The following is a 17957-nucleotide window of genomic DNA, read 5'->3' as shown; positions in this document are numbered from 1 at the left end:
CCCGAGTATAAGCCGACCCCCCTAATTTTGCCACAAAAAACTGGGAAAACTTATTGACTCGAGTATAAGCCTAGGGTGGAAAATGCAGCAGGTACCGGTGAATTTCAAAATTAAAAATAGATACTCCATACCGTTCATTATGGCCCCATAGATGCTCCACATAAAGCTGTGCCACATATAATGCTCTGCACCGTTCATTATGGCCCCATAGATGCTCCACATAAAGCTGTGCCATATATACAATGCTCTGCACCATTGCCCCATAGATACTCCACATAAAGCTGTGCCATATATACAATGCTCTGCACCGTTGCCCCATAGCTGTGCCATATATATAATGCTCTGCACCGTTGCCCCATAGCTGTGCCATATAGTGCTCTGCACCGTTGCCCCATAGCTGTGCCATATATATAATGCTCTGCACCGTTGCCCCATAGCTGTGCCATATAGTGCTCTGCACCGTCCATTATTGCCCCATAGCTGTGCCATATAGTGCTCTGCACCGTCCATTATTGCCCCATAGCTGTGCCATATAGTGCTCTGCACCATTGCCCCATAGCTGTGCCATATAGTGCTCTGCACCATTGCCCCATAGCTGTGCCATATAGTGCTCTGCACCGTCCATTATTGCCCCATAGCTGTGCCATATAGTGCTCTGCACCATTGCCCCATAGCTGTGCCATATAGTGCTCTGCACCATTGCCCCATAGCTGTGCCATATAGTGCTCTGCACCGTCCATTATTGCCCCATAGCTGTTGCTACTGCTGCAATAAAAAAAAAAAAAAATACTCACCTGTCTTGCTTGCAGCTCCTCGGCGCCATCTTCCCGGCGTCTCTCCGCACTGACTGATCAGGCAGAGGGCGGCGCGCACACTATATGCGTCATCACGCCCTCTGCCTGAACAGTCAGAGTGGAGAGACGCCGGGAAGATGGCGCGACGCCCGGCGTGTGGAACGAGGACAGGTGAATATGTCATACTTACCTGCTCCCGGCGTCCCGCTCCTTCCCCCTGCCTGTCTTCGGTGCCGCAGCCTCTTCCTCTATCAGCGGTCACCGGCACCGCTTCATTAGAGAAATGAATAGGCGGCTCCGCCCCTATGTGAGGTGGAGCCGCCTATTCATTTCTCTAATGAGCGGTCCCACGTGACCGCTCAGGGGAAGAGGCTGCGGCACCGAAGACAGTGTGACGTGCAGGGGGAGCGACAGGATCGCCGGGACTAGGTAAGTATATGACAGTGCTCACCCGCCGACCCCACCACCGATCATAACTCGAGTATAAGCCGAGAGGGGCACTTTCAGCCCCAAAATTTGGGCTGAAAATCTCGGCTTATACTCGAGTATATACGGTATGTCCATAAATATTGGAACAGTTCATAGATAAGGAGTGTGAATGTTTTATTGTCCTCTAATTGAGGTCTGGTTCTGTGTTGTGATGCCCCCAAAAGGCCTGAGGAGCAAATTCCTTAATTGATGTAAAAAAGACATAAATCCATGTGACACATTCATACTTGCACTGAGAGTGTCAAAGGTCGCCATAAGCTTATACTCCCAGCTCCCAGACTCTTCTCTCTCTGAGATTTGAAATTATGCTTTAATACAAGTAATCTCATATCTTTATGGACATATAATAACTGTTTTATCACTCTCCCATAGTGGTAGTTTTGCTTCACGTCACCTGTCTTATCTATGACATTATTTCTGTGCTGTGTTGTGCATAAATACAGTATGTGATTCTTCAGAATTTGTTATAGTCTATGCCTGATGAAGGGACCTGTCACCTGAGTAGTCTCGAAAGCTTGCAATTTGCTACCATCTTTTCAGTTAGCCATTAAAAGGTATCAACTACTGAGGACTCTCAATTCTAAATATTTTTCTGTCTTGGGATCTAGGATTCTGTATCCTTTGCAATTGTCACTACATCTGACAAATATTCCTTCAATGGCTCTGTTTTCAAGTTTCAAGCCTTTTTCTTCTGGAATAAACACAAAATCTTTGCAACAAAAAACTCTTCAATGATTCACACTTGGTTTCGTACCTTGCCACAGTTCATATGGCTTTTTTTCAGTTTTCCTGAAAAAAGTCTGTTTTGCAGATAAGTAGCTGTCATTGCTGCTTTACCCCAGTATTTCTCTAGTAGTTTGGAGTCTGTTAGTAAACATCTTATAATTTCAGTCAGAGTTCTGTTTTTTCTTTCTGCTACAGCTATCCCATTCTGTTCAGTGTGGTGTAGTGACCCCTGTTACAGGTAGGGGGCACTGTATGGGCTTCCCAGAGTGTACATGGAGGCGTATTGAGGCCAAAGGAATGCATGGCAAACGCAGATATAACTGTGGTGATGAGTCAAAGTCCGGCATTATTGTAAATGGCCGGTATGTGTGTCGCAGAGAAAGACACTCTGTGTAACAATTATAGTGGAACACTCAGGAATCTCTTGGCTTGAGACAAATAAGCAGCAGAACCAAATATAGTGATAAGTCTGTATTATTCAAACAAACACTGGTGCAAAGCGTGAACAAGTTCAAAACACAGCAAATAAGGTGAAATCAGGATAAGTTCCTTGCAGCTCGGGTGCAGGCAAAGTCAATATTCAAACGCACAAACGTGGGTGCAGCATGTGCACAACAGTTCAAGTGGATGGCAAACTGGGTCCTTCTTAGAAATAGTTTATCTGCAGCTCTGCTGCAGGCAAAGTCTTATGGGCGTAGCACCTTCTGGGGAAATGCAGATGATAAGACACAGTTCAAACCAGGGCTGGCATTATTAGCAAGTTAGCAATGAGTCCAGAAGCAGTGCAGAGCTTCAAGTTCAAAACAGTCACATAAACCAGCAGTGAAAATCAAACAAGCTTAGCTGTAGCAAGATGAGCTTACATGTCCCAGCAGGCAGGAGAAGAATGCAGAGAAATGCAGGAGAACCTCTGAGAGCTGAGAAGGTTAGCTGAATAGGCAGAGCCAGAGAATTTGGAGAGGGGTAGTCTCTTGCAGCATAAGCCAGGGATTCAGGCAGAATATGCAAGCAAAGAGAATGAAGCAAGCCAGGCTTATAAAGACAGGGAAGTCAGATCACATGAGCAGATTTGAGGCAGCAGACGCCATCTTGGAAAATGGCAATAAAACACCACAGATAAACAAGGAATCCAGAGTCCTTACACTCTGCACTGTCAGCCTGAAGTAAGGATGTTCTGGGATCTGTAGTCCTACAAGTAAATTGTGTTGCTTAACAAGGAAGACTGACAGAGCTAGTTATGAGAGATGGGCGGGTCAAACTAGCCACACACACAACTCCCACCTAGGGGAGTGGTTACAAGTATGTAATGTGGCCAGGGTGTGGGTCACAGGTCTTTGAGTATGGACCTTAATGGTCTGTGCTGGAAAGTCCTGGAGAGCCTATGTGTTGGGAGTGTCGTCTCCCTGCAGAGCACGTGGTGGGGCTTTGGACCTGGCACATGCCAGTGTGTTGATCGGTTTGATAACCATGGGTAATACTGACCGGGGTTAGTGAGAACATCTGTGGGAAACCTCTGAGGAAGAGAGGTATCCGAGAACCTGTGCGGCACCAACAGGTAACGGAAAGGGATCCGTGTTATACTGACCGGGGTCAGAGAGAAAGAAAGAAAGAGACACTGTGTTTACTCCACGGTATGGGACACCTCTGAGGATAAGAGGCATCCGGGAACCTGTGAAGGTCACCAACAGGTAACGGACAGGGGTCCGTGTGTCATGCTGACCGGTGTAAGTGAGGGACTGTGGCAAAGCTAAATATGTACAGACGGTGTTCAGGCTGTTGCCAGTTACCAAGTTCCTAAGGATGTGGTTTATAGTGTTGTGAATAAATCTAAGAGACTGTGTTTTTGTAAGAAAACCATGCCTGAGTGCGTTAATCCTGTGCCTAGCGAGTGTCCCCCAAGACACGTAGTAGGCGAAATGCTACATCAGGTGTGCATGGAACAGTCTTTTGATGCTCTATTCCATTCTGTCTTAAGTAGGTTTCTATTTGATGTCCTGTAAATTCACCTCCATTATCACTTCTGATGATGATTGGCTTCCTCTGAAACTTGTTATTTGACTTTGTCACATAGTCTTCTAATTTTTCAAAAACTTCACTTTTGTTCTTTATCAAGTACATGACTGTGTATCTTGAGTAATCTTAGAAGTAATGGGAACATCTGCATTATGGCAGAATAAAGCTATTGAATTTTTTCATCACCTGGACTGGATGCTGTTCCCATTACTTCTAAGATTGTTCATTTCCAATTGGGTCTTTGGACTGGAGCGTGCATCCCACTATTGATGTGCTGTCGGCTGCCTTTCTCAAGATTGTGTATCTTGAGTAGTCATCTATGAAGGTCACCATATATCTATTACCTCCTGATGTGGTCACTTTCATGGGTCCACATACATCAGTGTGTACCAAGTCAAGTGGTCTTGTGTTTTTTGTCTCACTCTCTTTAGCTGTAGATACTCTTGTAGCTTTAGATTTTATACAACATTCATATTTTACGGTAATTGATCAATCAGATATCAATAGGTCTTTTGTCAAATTCTTCATTTGTAACGCCATTATACTTTCAGGATGTCTGTGTCCTAGACGCCTATGCCATATGTGAATACAATTATTGTGATCATGTGTACATAACTTCATCTGTTCCTTTAATGTGTCTAGATCTAGATGATATAATTGTTCGCCTGCTTTGACATTATTGCCTTATCTCCAGCTAGGATTGTGCAGTTATCATCTTTGAATTTTACAGTAAGTCCTTTGGCTGTCAGACGCTTTACGGATAACAATTATCCTTCTAGTCCTGGAACATATAACACATCCTTTACTAGTAATTTTGAATTATGTCCAAATCTATCAGGACAGATTAGCATTTCTTGTTCAATACCTTCTGCGGTTATTTTACTCCCATCTGCAAGATAAATTGCTTCCTTCTTATTTTCTTCAAGTTCAGTAAAGAAGCTTTTATCACTTGTCATGTTACTTGTTGCTCCTGAGTCAATAAACCAGCCTGACGATGACTCTTTGTTAGCTACTTTAAATGTACCATTCCAGTGATCTGCATATGGGTTAGAAATTGTGCTTTTTACTTTGTGTTTATTCTCCTTTAGGTGTAATTTCTGTTGTTCTGCTTTCCATATAGTCCAGTCTTTCTTTTAATGTCCCTTTTTCTTACATCTTAAACATTCTCTTTTCTCTGTATTATGGGGCTTCTTGTCTGTTGCTTTAAGAGCATTTTCACTATCCCTTTCAGTGGAATCGTTTGTTTGCTCTTTCTTTCTATGATATTCATCTATAAGTCTGGTCTTTACAAACGCTAGTGTAAAGTCTGCTTCAGGTCTTGTCTCTAGTGCATTTATCAGAATAATGTATGAATCTGGTAAACTGCACAATAATATTGCTGCTATATGGCTTTCTTTAATGTCTTCACCGACTGATCTCAGCTGTGTTACCACCTCCATCATGGAGTTTATATGCTCCTGCATGTCTTTCCTTGCATTTAATCTCATCTTGTAAAGTTTTCTTAGCAGGAATATTAACCAGCAATTTAAGCTGGATCTTTCATATAGCTGTCTCTGTACTTCCCACATTCCCTTTGCTGTATTTTCATTCCTTATGTGGATTAACTGATCATCCTCCACTAATAAGCTGATAGTAGCTCTTGCTTGTCTGTTTTTCTTATCCCATGTCTGATTATTATCATTGGGTCTGTCTGTAGTGGTTACCTCCCATAAATCATCTTTAGACCATAACATCTCCACTTTTAGCTTCCATAACTGATAGTTCAGCTTAGCTACTTTGAGTCTCTGCTCTGAACTGCTGCTCATCTTTAACTTATTTGTCTTACTTGTTTGGAGAGAATTGCTCTGAAGTATTCTTTTGCATTCACCAAGTCATTTTTATCTTCTATTCTGGGCCCATAACCTGTTGCATAGTTTGGTCACAGAAGAAACTTGTGAGAGTAGATTATATGGGGTAATTCAACTTTTATCTTCACAGAATCTAGTTCTATTTCATCACTACCTGTTCCAAACAGGGTTAGGGGAGACAGTTATAAATATATGACTGTCAGTAAGCGCATGCCAGGCCCGGACCTGAATGTGAATGACTTTGTGTGGTTGTGTATCAGGAATTTCAGGTTGAGGGTTCCTTCCTGGAAGTTGGGACCTAGATTCATTGGTCCCTATAAGATAACCGCCGTCATTGGTCCAGCAGCGTTTTGTTTTGAGCTTCCTCAGACTCTTAAGGTCTACAATGTTTTTCACAGGTCTTTGCTCAGGAGATATGTGGAACCCTCATGAGCCCTCACCCCTTCCGCCTCTCCAAATAATGGTTGATGGAAACCTAGAGTTTCAAATTTCGAGGGTTGTAGATTCTTACCTCCGACGTCGTTCCCTACAGTACTTGGTGCATTGGTGGGGCTATGGTCCAGAGGAAAGGATGTGGGTTCCTGCATCAGAGTTGAATGCCCCCAGGCTGGTTCATTCATTCCACACTTCTTATCCTGAGAAACCTGGTCTTGAGTGTCTGGAGGCCACTCCTAAAAGTGGGTACTGTCACGGATGTGTTAGAGATCCAGACCGTTGCTCTGCAGAAGGTCTCAGTAGTTTGCTTTGCAGGTGAGTGGCTACCTCCCCCGATGCTAATGGCCACACCTGAACCTGAGTGGTGATATATTTTCTGTTGCTGCTGGCAAGCACGGGTGATATTTCCATTTTCCTGTTGAGGCTTGGAGCTGTAGTGGTCTGCTATCGTCCTTTTTGGAGTTTGGAGGACCTTGGTGTTTCTCTCTGAGTCTTCTCAAGCAAAGTGTTTCCTTGTTTCATTTGTCTAAAGCAGTTGTCTTTAGCAGTAGTGAGGATTGACTAGCGCTCATCCTGTTATTCCCGGTGCAGGGCTTATCGCCAAGGTCAGGAAGGGATTAGGTATCCTGCACGGCGCTAGGTGCGGAACCTATATAGTGACGATAGGACAGACAGGGTAATGTTAGATCTGTCTAGGGGTCTCCACTCCCTCCTTCCCTAGGATTTGGTTTGCCTTCCCTTATCCCTTTGTGTTGCACTTAGTCTGTCCTACACAGTGCGTGACAGGCCACAGTAAAAAATTAATATAACCCCTTTAAAAAAATTAACAAACGGGGTAAAAAGTGCCCTATTAAGAACTGTTCTGGAATTTCTGGATGGTGGACAACCTCTGTGGAGTGGAGTCAAATTTTGACACTTTCAAAAAAAAGTTGAAATTGATAAATCAGTCTAAAAAGACTAAAAAATCTGAATTGGGTGCAAACAAAAAAGGGCTCAAAATACAAAATTAGACAAAAAAAAACATTGGCATAAATTGTCGTAAATAGAGTCTGATGGGCCCCGTTGCAAGATTTGGACCCACCACATCCTGGTATGTTTATCAGTATATATATGTCCTCCATCTTGGTATATATGTCCCTCATCCTGGTATATATGTCCATCACCCTGGCCCCATCCTGGTATATATATCCCTTATGCTGGGCCCCATCCCCATCCTGATATATAAATATCCCCCATCATGGTATATTTCCATTATCCTGGGTCACATCCTGATATTTACACTGACAAACAAAAGGGTAACAATGTTAGAAAATTTGACTTTCGGGCTCCATTACGCACCATTCACTACTGCTTTGAACGCGAGACTACCATCATTTTATAGACAATGTAGCAGGCCTCTATAACACACTAGATGCTACAAACTCTTTTTAAAATTAGGTCCCTTACTGAATGATGTTAATAACAGAAGAATTGTTTTTTGTGGCCTATGTATCAGCCCTCTATAATACACTAGATGCTGCAAAAATATTTTTCAAGTCAGGTCGCCTACTGTATGACGTTAATAACAGAAGAATTTTTTTCTTATGTTATTAACATCAGATGCACAATAACGTCAGTTTCAAGATGCACAATAAGGAAGCACTTGAAGAAAAATGGGCTGCATGGTCGAGTCACCAGAAGAAAGCCATTACTGCGCAAAAGGCACAAAATATCTCACCTACAATACACAAAACAGCACAGAGACAAGCCACAAAACTTCCGGAACAAGATAATTTGGAGTGATGAGACTTTGAAAATTGAACTTTTTGGCCACAGCCATAAACGGTACATTTGGAGAGAGGTCAACAAGGCATATGATGAAAGGAACACCATTCCTACTGTAAAGCACGGCGGTGGATCGCTGATGTTTTGGGGATCCCCCATCCTGCTATATATAGTAACATAGTAACATAGTTAGCAAGGCCGAAAAAAGACACTTGTCCATCCAGTTCAGCCTATATTCCGTCAGAATAAATCCCCAGATTAAGTCCTTCTAAAGAACCTAATAACTGTAAGATACAATATTTTTACTGTCCAGGAAGACATCCAGGCCTCTCTTGAACCCCTCAACAGAGTTTGCCATCACCACATGCTCAGGCAAGGAATTCCAGATTCTCACTGCCTTAACAGTAAAGGAACATCTTCTATGTTGATGGAAAAACCGTCTCTCCTCCAAACGCAGAGAATGCCCCTTGTGACCATCACCTTCCTTGGTATAAACAGATTCTCTGAGAGATATTTGTATTGTCCCCTTTCATACTTATACATGGTTATTAGATCGCCTCTCCCTTTTTTTCTAGACTAAATAATCATAATTTTGTTAATCTCTCTGGGTAATGTAGTTCCCCCATCCACTTTACTAATTTTGTTGCCCTCCTTTGTACTTGCTCTAGTTCCATTATATCCTTCCTGAGCACCGGTGCCCAAAACTCTACACAGTACTCCATGTGCTGTCTAACCAGGGATTTGTACAGAGGCAGTATAATGCTCTCATCGTGTATATCCAGACCTCTTTTAATGCACCCCATGATCCTGTTTGCCTTGACAGCCGCTGCCTGGCACTGGCTGCTCCAGGTAAGTTTATCATTAACTAGGATCCCCAAGTCCCTCTCCATGTCAGATGTACCCAGTGGTTTCCCATTCAGTGTGTAATGGTGATATTGATTCCTTCTTCCCATGTGTATAACCTTAAGGTACCTTCACACGAAACGACTTTGTAACGATATCGCTAGCGATCCGTGACGTTGCAGCGTCCTCGCTAGCGATATCGTTTAGTTTGACACGCAGCAGCGATCAGGATCCTGCTGTGATGTCGCTGGTCGCTGAATAAAGTCCAGAACTTTATTTGGTCGTCCGATCGCCGTGTATCGTTGTGTTTGACAGCAAAAGCAACGATACCAGCGATGTTTTACACTGGTAACCAGGGTAAACATCGGGTTACCAAGCGCAGGGCCGCGCTTAGTAACCCGATGTTTACCCTGGTTACCAGCGTAAAAGTAAAAAAAACAAACAGTACATACTCACCTGCGCGTCCCCCAGCGTCTGCTTCCTGACACTTACTGAGCGCCGGCCCTAAAGTGAAAGTGAAAGCACAGCGGTGACGTCACCGCTGTGCTGTTAGGGCCGGAGCTCAGTCAGTATCAGGAAGCGGACGCCGGGGGACGCGCAGGTGAGCATGTACTGTTTGTTTTTTTTACTTTTACGCTGGTAACCAGGGTAAACATCGGGTTACTAAGCGCGGCCCTGCGCTTAGTAACCCGATGTTTACCCTGGTTTCCCGGGGACCTCGGCATCGTTGGTCGCTGGAGAGCGGTCTGTGTGACAGCTCTCCAGCGACCAAACAGCGACGCTGCAGCGATCGGCATCGTTGTCGCTATCGCTGCAGCGTCGCTTCGTGTGAAGGTACCTTTACATTTATCATTGTTAAACTGCATCTGCCACCTCTTGGCGCAAGTTTCCAACTTATCCAGATCCATCTGTAGCAGAATACTATCTTCTCTTGTATTGACTGCTTTACATAGTTTTGTATCATCTGTAAACCTTCTACCAGATCGTTAATAAATAGGTCCCAACACCGACCTCTGTGGTACCCCACTGGTCACAGTGACCCAGTTAGAGAATATACCATTTACAACCACCCTCTGCTTTCTATCACTAAGCCAGTGACTTACCCATTTACACACATTTTTCCCCAGACCCAACATTCTCATTTTGTGTACAAACCTCTTGTGTGGCACGGTATCAAACCCTTTGGAGAAATCAAGGTATACCACGTCCAATGGCTTACCTTGGTCCAGTCTATAGCTTACCTATTCATAAAAACTGATTAGATTAGTTTGCCAGGAGCTATTCCTCATAAATCCATTTAGATATGGAGTTAAACACTTATTCTCATTGAGATAATCCAGAACAATATCCCTCAGAAACCCTTCAAATATTTACCAACAATATAGGTTAGACTTACTGGCCTATAATTTCCAGGTTCACTTTCAGAGTCCTTTTTGAATATTGGTACCACATTTGCTATGCGCCAGTACTGTGGAACAGACCCTAGAACTGATTGGGGCTCCCTTATCCTCAGCCCCAACCTGATATATATATATATATATACATATATATATATATATATATATATATATATATATATATATACATATATATATACACAGTATATATATATTTGCCCTCCAACCTGCTATATATATCCCCCATCCCGGTGTACATGTCCATTATCCTGGGCCCCATCCTGGTATATATATCTCCATCCTGGTATACGTCCCTTTTCCTGGGCCCCATCCTGGTATACTTGTCCCTTATCTTGGGCCCCATCCTGATGTATATATCCCCCATTCTGGTATATATATCCCCCATCCTGGTATATGTCCCTTATTCTGCCATTATAATCATCTTTGCTCCACTCCCCCGCGTCCTGTCCTCTATAGAAGCTGGCTGCTAACTTCATGGTACAAGCGATGAGAGGGCCCTCCATGTGCTCGCCAGAGGAAGCCTGGCTGCCATTAGATACCGATATGAGATCCTCAGACCCCTTATGAGACCATATGCTGGTGCGGTTGGCCCTGGGTTCCTCCTAATGCCAGGACAATGCCATCCCTCATGTGGCTGGAGTGTGTCAGCAGGTCCTGCAATATGAAGGCATTGAAGCAATGGACTGGCCCGCCCGTTCCCCAGACGTGAATCCGAATGAACACATCTGGGACGTCATGTCTCGCACCATCCACCAACGTCACGTTGCACCACAGACTGTCCAGTAGTTGGCAGATGCTTTAGTCCAAGTCTGGGAGGAGATCCCTCAGGAGACCATCCGCCACCTCATCAGGAGCATGCACAGGCGTTGTACGCTAGGGAGGTCATACAGGCACGTGGAGGCAACACACAATACTGAGCATCATTTTGACTTGTTTTAAGGACATTACATTCCACTTTAATTTTGTGTGTGACTCCAAATCCAGTCCTCCATTGGTTAATAAATTTGATTTCCATTGATGATTTTTGTGTGATTTTGTTGTCAGCACATTCAACTTTGTACAGAACATAGTATTCAATGAGAATATTTCATTCATTCAGATCTAGGATGTGTTATTTGAGTGTTCCCTTTTTTTTTTGAGCAGTGTATATCCATGATCTTCATAAACTAGCTGAAATGAAAAAGCAGGATAAGTGGTATTTTGAGTTTTCCGCACATAAATGGAACATTTGCCATGTTTTCTGGGGCTATAATATGTCTACTATATGGCTGTTATATGTCATTTCATATAGTTACATAGTTACATAGTTATTAAGGTTGAAGGAAGACTGTAAGTCCATCTAGTTCAACCCATAGCCTAACCTAACATGCCCTAACATGTTGATCCAGGGGAAGGCAAAAAAAACCCATGTGGCAAAGAGTAACTCCACCATGGGGAAAAAAAATCCTTCCCGACTCCACATACGGCAATCAGACTAGTTCCCTGGATCAACGCCTTATCAAGGAATCTAGTGTATATACCCTGTAACATTATACTTTTCCAGAAAGGTATCCAGTCCCCTCTTAAATTTAAGTAACGAATCACTCATTACAACATCATACGGCAGAGAGTTCCATAGTCTCACTGCTCTTACAGTAAAGAATCCGCGTCTGTTATTATGCTTAAACCTTCTTTCCTCCAGACGTAGAGGATGCCCCCTTGTCCCTGTCTCAGGTCTATGATTAAAAAGATCATCAGAAAGGTCTTTGTACTGTCCCCTCATATATTTATACATTAAAATAAGATCACCCCTTAGTCTTCTAAACTAAATAGCCCCAAGTGTAATAACCTATCTTGGTATTGCAGACCCCCCAGTCCTCTAATAACCTTGGTCGCTCTTCTCTGCACCCGCTCCAGTTCAGCTATGTCTTTCTTATACACCGGAGACCAGAACTGTGCACAGTATTCTAAGTGTGGTCGAACTAGTGACTTGTATAGAGGTAAAATTATGTTCTCCTCATGAGCATCTATGCCTCTTTTAATACATCCCATTATTTTATTTGCCTTTGTAGCAGCTGCCTGACACTGGCCACTGAATATGAGTTTGTCATCCACCCATACACCCAGGTCTTTTTCATTGACGGTTTTGCCCAGAGTTTTAGAATTAAGCACATAGTTATACATCTTATTACTTCTACCCAAGTGCATGACATTACATTTATCCCCATTAAAGCTCATTTGCCATTTATCAGCCCAAGCTTCTAGTTTACATAAATCATCCTGTAATATAAAATTGTCCTCCCCTGTATTGATTACCCTGCAGAGTTTAGTGTCATCTGCAAATATTGAAATTCTACTCTGAATGCCCCCTACAAGGTCATTAATAAATATGTTAAAAAGAAGAGGGCCCAATACTGACCCCTGTGGTACCCCACTGCTAACCGTGACCCAGTCCGAGTGTGCTCCATTAATAACCACCCTTTGTTTCCTATCCCTGAGCCAGCTCTCAACCCACTTACACATATTTTCCCCTATCCCCATTACTCTCATTTTATGTAACAACCTTTTGTGTGGCACCGTATCAAAAGCTTTGGAAAAGTCCATATATACTACGTCCACTGGATTCCCTTGGTCCAGTCCGGAACTTGCCTCTTCATAGAAGCTGATCAAATTAGTCTGACATGAATGGTCCCTAGTAAACCCGTGCTGATACTGGGTCATGAGGTTATTCCTCTTCAGATACTCCAGCATAGCATCCCTTAGAATGCCCTCCAGGATTTTACCCACAGTAGAGGTTAAGCTTACTGGCCTATAATTACCGAGTTCAGTTTTTGCCCCTTTTTTGAATATTGGCACCACATTTGCTATACGCCAGTCCTGTGGTACAGACCCTGTTATTATGGAGTCTTTAAAGATTAAAAATAATGGTCTATCAATGACTGTACTTAGTTCCTGCAGTACTCGGTGGTGTATCCCATCCGGGCCCGGAGATTTATCAATATGGCTGTAACTAGATCATTCAATAATTCTACAACTTCCGTCTACTCTTGACATCAAATCAATTTTCTGCCCCTACTCGGCACTGAAAAGCAAGAGGCAAATGGAAGAAAATATCACGGCAGGATCAGGCAACAAAGGGATTGTTTGTAGTCTGTTGCCATGGAGACAGATGTAGGCACAAACAATAGATTTGTAATTAAAACAAGCAGCTTCATTTTGTTAAAATTTAAGATGCAATGGAACAAATAAAAAACAGATTGAGAAGGACCAAAATGACATAAAGGAATCTTACTTTACCATTATTGATCCAATGATATCAAAACTGTGTGGCATGAGCCAGCTGGATCTAAGATGTGAAACATTTCTTTCCTGACGCCATGTGAATGATAGGCTGGATCAGCACAATAGCCAATTTCACGCAATCTCCAGCATCAAATCATGACATAATGGAAATGTAGTCTTTCCTGTCAGGAAAGTTACATCTCAGTTATTGGTGATATTTCAGTGACCTTTAGAATTCTTGATTCCTTCTTTATTCCTGTCACTGCATAATTACAGCCCAGAGGGATTTTTTTTATAAATTCACATTTCTGTAGCTTGCTTCTAGTTTTATAGGACAATAAATAATTGTTTTAAATATAAACTATTTCCTGTTTCAATAAAAGAAGATGTGTAGCATATTCTGTACAAGTACAAAATAGGAGGCGAGTCACTATAGTAATAGTAGATCCCAAAAATGGAGCGAAAGACTACAATAGCAGATAGTAATATAATACTACTTACTAGATTAGTAAAGGGAGGTCAAACGATCCAAGGTCAGGTCTAGGAATTAGCGCAGCACAACAGGGGGTAGTCAGAGACAAAATCCAATTCACTAGCCGGGGTCAGGAAAACCAGAAAGGCAAATATAGTTTACAGGGAACAGTCAAAAGAGAATTCAGGTCAAAAGCAAAGAGTCAAGTCCAGGAAGGGGATAAAGTCAGGCTGGGTCAGGTGCAAAGCAGACTTACACAGGCAGCAGCAAGTGTACAATTGACACAGAGTGAAGGAGCTAGCATGCTATAGTAGAAGACTAATCAAGGAAAGTGAACACAGATGATGCAGGACAAACCCAGCACAACCCCTACACAAAGTAACGTATCAGACAGGAACAGAGTGGGAATTGTGACAGTACCCCCTCTTCAAGGAGGGGGCCACCGGACTGTTATGGACTGGTAATTTAGGAGCGACATGCGACTAGCTCTGAGCAGGTGGTAACTATACAGACCGCAGTTCCTGATCTTAACACAACACTAGCAGTAGCCGTGGGATGTTCCTGTCACTCCCTGGACACCTCGTCACAGCCGGAGAACTAGCTACCCCTAAAGGTAGAAATAGGAAAGCTATCTTACCTCAGAGAAAATCCCCAAAGGATAGGACAGCCCCCCACAAATATTGACTGTGAGAGGAGAAGGAAATGACATACGTAGTATGAAACAAGATTTAGCAAAGGAGGCCACTTCTAGCTAGATAGATAGTACAGGAAAGAACACTGTGTGGTCAGTAATAAAAACTAGAAAAAGTCCACCGCAGAGATATGCAAAAATCTCCACACCTGACTAAAGGTGTGGAGGGCAAAATCTGCTGCCCAGAGCTTCCAGTTTAGCTAAATAGATCCATACTGATAAGCTGGACAAATGAGCAAAACATAGAATGTGCTGAACAATAAAGTCCACAACAAGTGGACTACAAAAGGACAAGCAAGGACTTATCTTTGCTGAACTGGACAGAGTGTCAGGGAAATCCAAAAGAGCAGTGACTCCAAGCAGGAACAATTGACAACTGGCATTGATTGAGGGATAAGGCCAGACTAAAATAGCCGAGCCAGAAAGACGATCAGTGGAAGCAGCTGCTGATGCTAAATCCAAGAAGCAGCTATACCACTCAAAACCACAGGAGGGAGACCAAGAGCAGAATTCACAAAAGTACTACTTACAACCACCGGAGGGAGCCCAAGAGCGGAATTCACAACAGTACCCCCCTCCTTGAGGAGGGGTCACCGAACCCTCACCAGAGCCCCCAGGCCGATCAGGACGAGCCAAGTGAAAAGCACGAACCAAATCGGCAGCATGGACATCGGAGGCAACCACCCAAGAATTATCCTCCTGGCCATAACCCTTCCACTTAACAAGATACTGAAGCCTCCGCCTCGAAAAACGAGAATCCAAAATTTTCTCAACCACATATTCCAACTCCCCCTCAACCAACACCGGGGCAGGAGGATCAACAGAGGGAACAACGGGTACCACATATCTCCGCAACAAAGATCTATGGAAAACATTGTGGATGGCAAAACAGGCTGGAAAGGCCAAACGAAAAGACACTGGATTGATAATCTCAGAAATCTTATAAGGACCAATAAACCGAGGCTTAAACTTAGGGGAAGAAACCTTCATAGGAACATGACGAGAAGATAACCAGACTAAATCCCCCACATGAAGCCGAGGACCAACACACCGACGGCGGTTAGCAAAACGCTGAGCCTTTTCCTGAGACAACGTCAAATTGTCTACCACATGAGTCCAAATCTGCTGTAACCTGTCCATCACAGAATCTACACCAGGACAATCAGAAGGCTCAACCTGCCCTGAAGAAAAACGAGGATGGAAACCAAAATTACAAAAAAAAGGCGAAACCAAAGTAGCCGAACTGGCCCGATTATTAAGGGCAAACTCGGCCAACGGCAAGAAAGCCACCCAATCATCCTGATCAGCAGACACAAAGCATCTCAAATAGGTTTCCAAGGTTTGATTAGTTCGCTCAGTTTGGCCATTTGTCTGAGGATGGAACGCCGAAGAAAAAGACAAATTAATGCCCATCCTAGCACAAAAGGCCCGCCAAAACCTGGAAACAAACTGGGAACCTCTGTCAGACACAATATTTTCCGGAATGCCATGCAAACGAACCACATGGTGAAAAAACAATGGAACCAAATCAGAGGAGGAAGGCAATTTAGGCAAAGGTACCAAAAGGACCATTTTAGAGAACCGGTCACAAACCACCCAGATAACAGACATCCTCTGGGACACAGGAAGATCCGAAATAAAATCCATGGAAATATGCGTCCAGGGCCTCTCAGGGACCAGCAATGGAAAAAGCAACCCACTAGCGCGGGAACAGCAAGGCTTAGCCCGGGCACAAGTCCCACAGGACTGCACAAAAGAACGCACATCCCGCGACAAGGAAGGCCACCAAAGGACCTAGCCACCAAATCTCTGGTACCAAAAATCCCAGGATGACCGGCCAACACCGAACAATGGACCTCAGAAATTACCTTACTTGTCCATCTATCAGGAACAAACAGCTTCCCCACAGGACAGCGGTCAGGTTTATCAGCCTGAAATTCCTGAAGCACCCGCCGTAAATCAGGGGAGATGGCAGAAAGAATCACCCCTTCCCTAAGAATGCCAACCGGCTCAAGAACTCCAGGAGAATCAGGCAAAAAACTCCCAGAGAGGGCATCCGCTTTAACATTCTTAGATCCCGGAAGATATGAAACCACAAAATCGAAACGGGAGAAAAACAGGGACCATCGAGCCTGTCTAGGGTTCAGCCGCTTGGCCGACTTGAGGTAAATCAAATTCTTATGATCGGTCAAGACTAGGGTTGAGCGAAACGGATCGTTCATTTTCATAAGTCGCCGACTTTTGGCAAAGTCGGCGTCTCATGAAACCGAGCCGATCCCTGTGTGGGGTCTGCCATGCGGTACGCGACTTTCGCGCCAAAGTCGCGTTTCAATGACGCTAAAAGCGCCATTTCTCAGCCAATGAAGGTGGACGCAGAGTGTGGGCAGCGTGATGACATAGATCTCAGTCCCCACCATCTTAGAGAAGGGCATTGCAGTGATTGGCTAGCTTTCTGCGGCGTCACAGGGGCTATAAAGGGGCGTTCCCGCCGACCGCCATCTTACTGCTGCTGATCTGAGCGTAGGGAGAGGTTGCTGCAGCTTCTTCGGAAGCAGGGATAGTGATAGGCAGGGTACATAAAGCCACAAACCGCTTGTGCTGTAGCGATTTCCACTGTCCAATACCACCTTTTGTTTGCAGGACAGTGGAAGCTACATTTTTTTTTCCTCAGCGCTGTAGCTCAATGGGCTGCCCTAGAAGGCTCCCTGATAGCTGCGTTGCTTTGTGTGTACGCCGCTGTGTAAACCAACTGCTTTTTTCTTTTTTTTTTTTAAATCTTTTTATTAGATTTTCCAAGAATAGTACAGATCATACAAATCTTAACATTCCAATAATAATACAATAATATGACATTATTAAATAACAATATGTCCTCAACAACCCTCCCTCCCCCCCTACATAAGGACTCCCAAATTCTGCTTGCGCCAGGCCAAGAAATGTCTCATGAAATTGGTGAATTGCCACCTATCCTCTGTAATAAATACCATTGGGTGTTTTCAAAATGTGCTCTCAATTTCTCTCTAGTTTCTAGAGGGAGCGAGGGAATAAAAGTAGCCCATGTAGAAAAGAATTTACCCGCCTGCTTCTCTCTATTAGTCAGTGCGTCCAACCACTCCATTCTGAATATAAACTGGATTTTAGTGCGGATGAAAGGAAGAGAAGGGACTGAAGGGCTCAACCACTGGTGTAAGATGCTCTTTCTAG

This window comes from Ranitomeya variabilis, chromosome 4 (genome assembly GCF_051348905.1).
Source record: "Ranitomeya variabilis isolate aRanVar5 chromosome 4, aRanVar5.hap1, whole genome shotgun sequence".
In the NCBI taxonomy this organism is placed as follows: Eukaryota; Metazoa; Chordata; class Amphibia; order Anura; family Dendrobatidae; genus Ranitomeya; species Ranitomeya variabilis.
Note: the sequence above shows the minus strand (reverse complement) of the source record.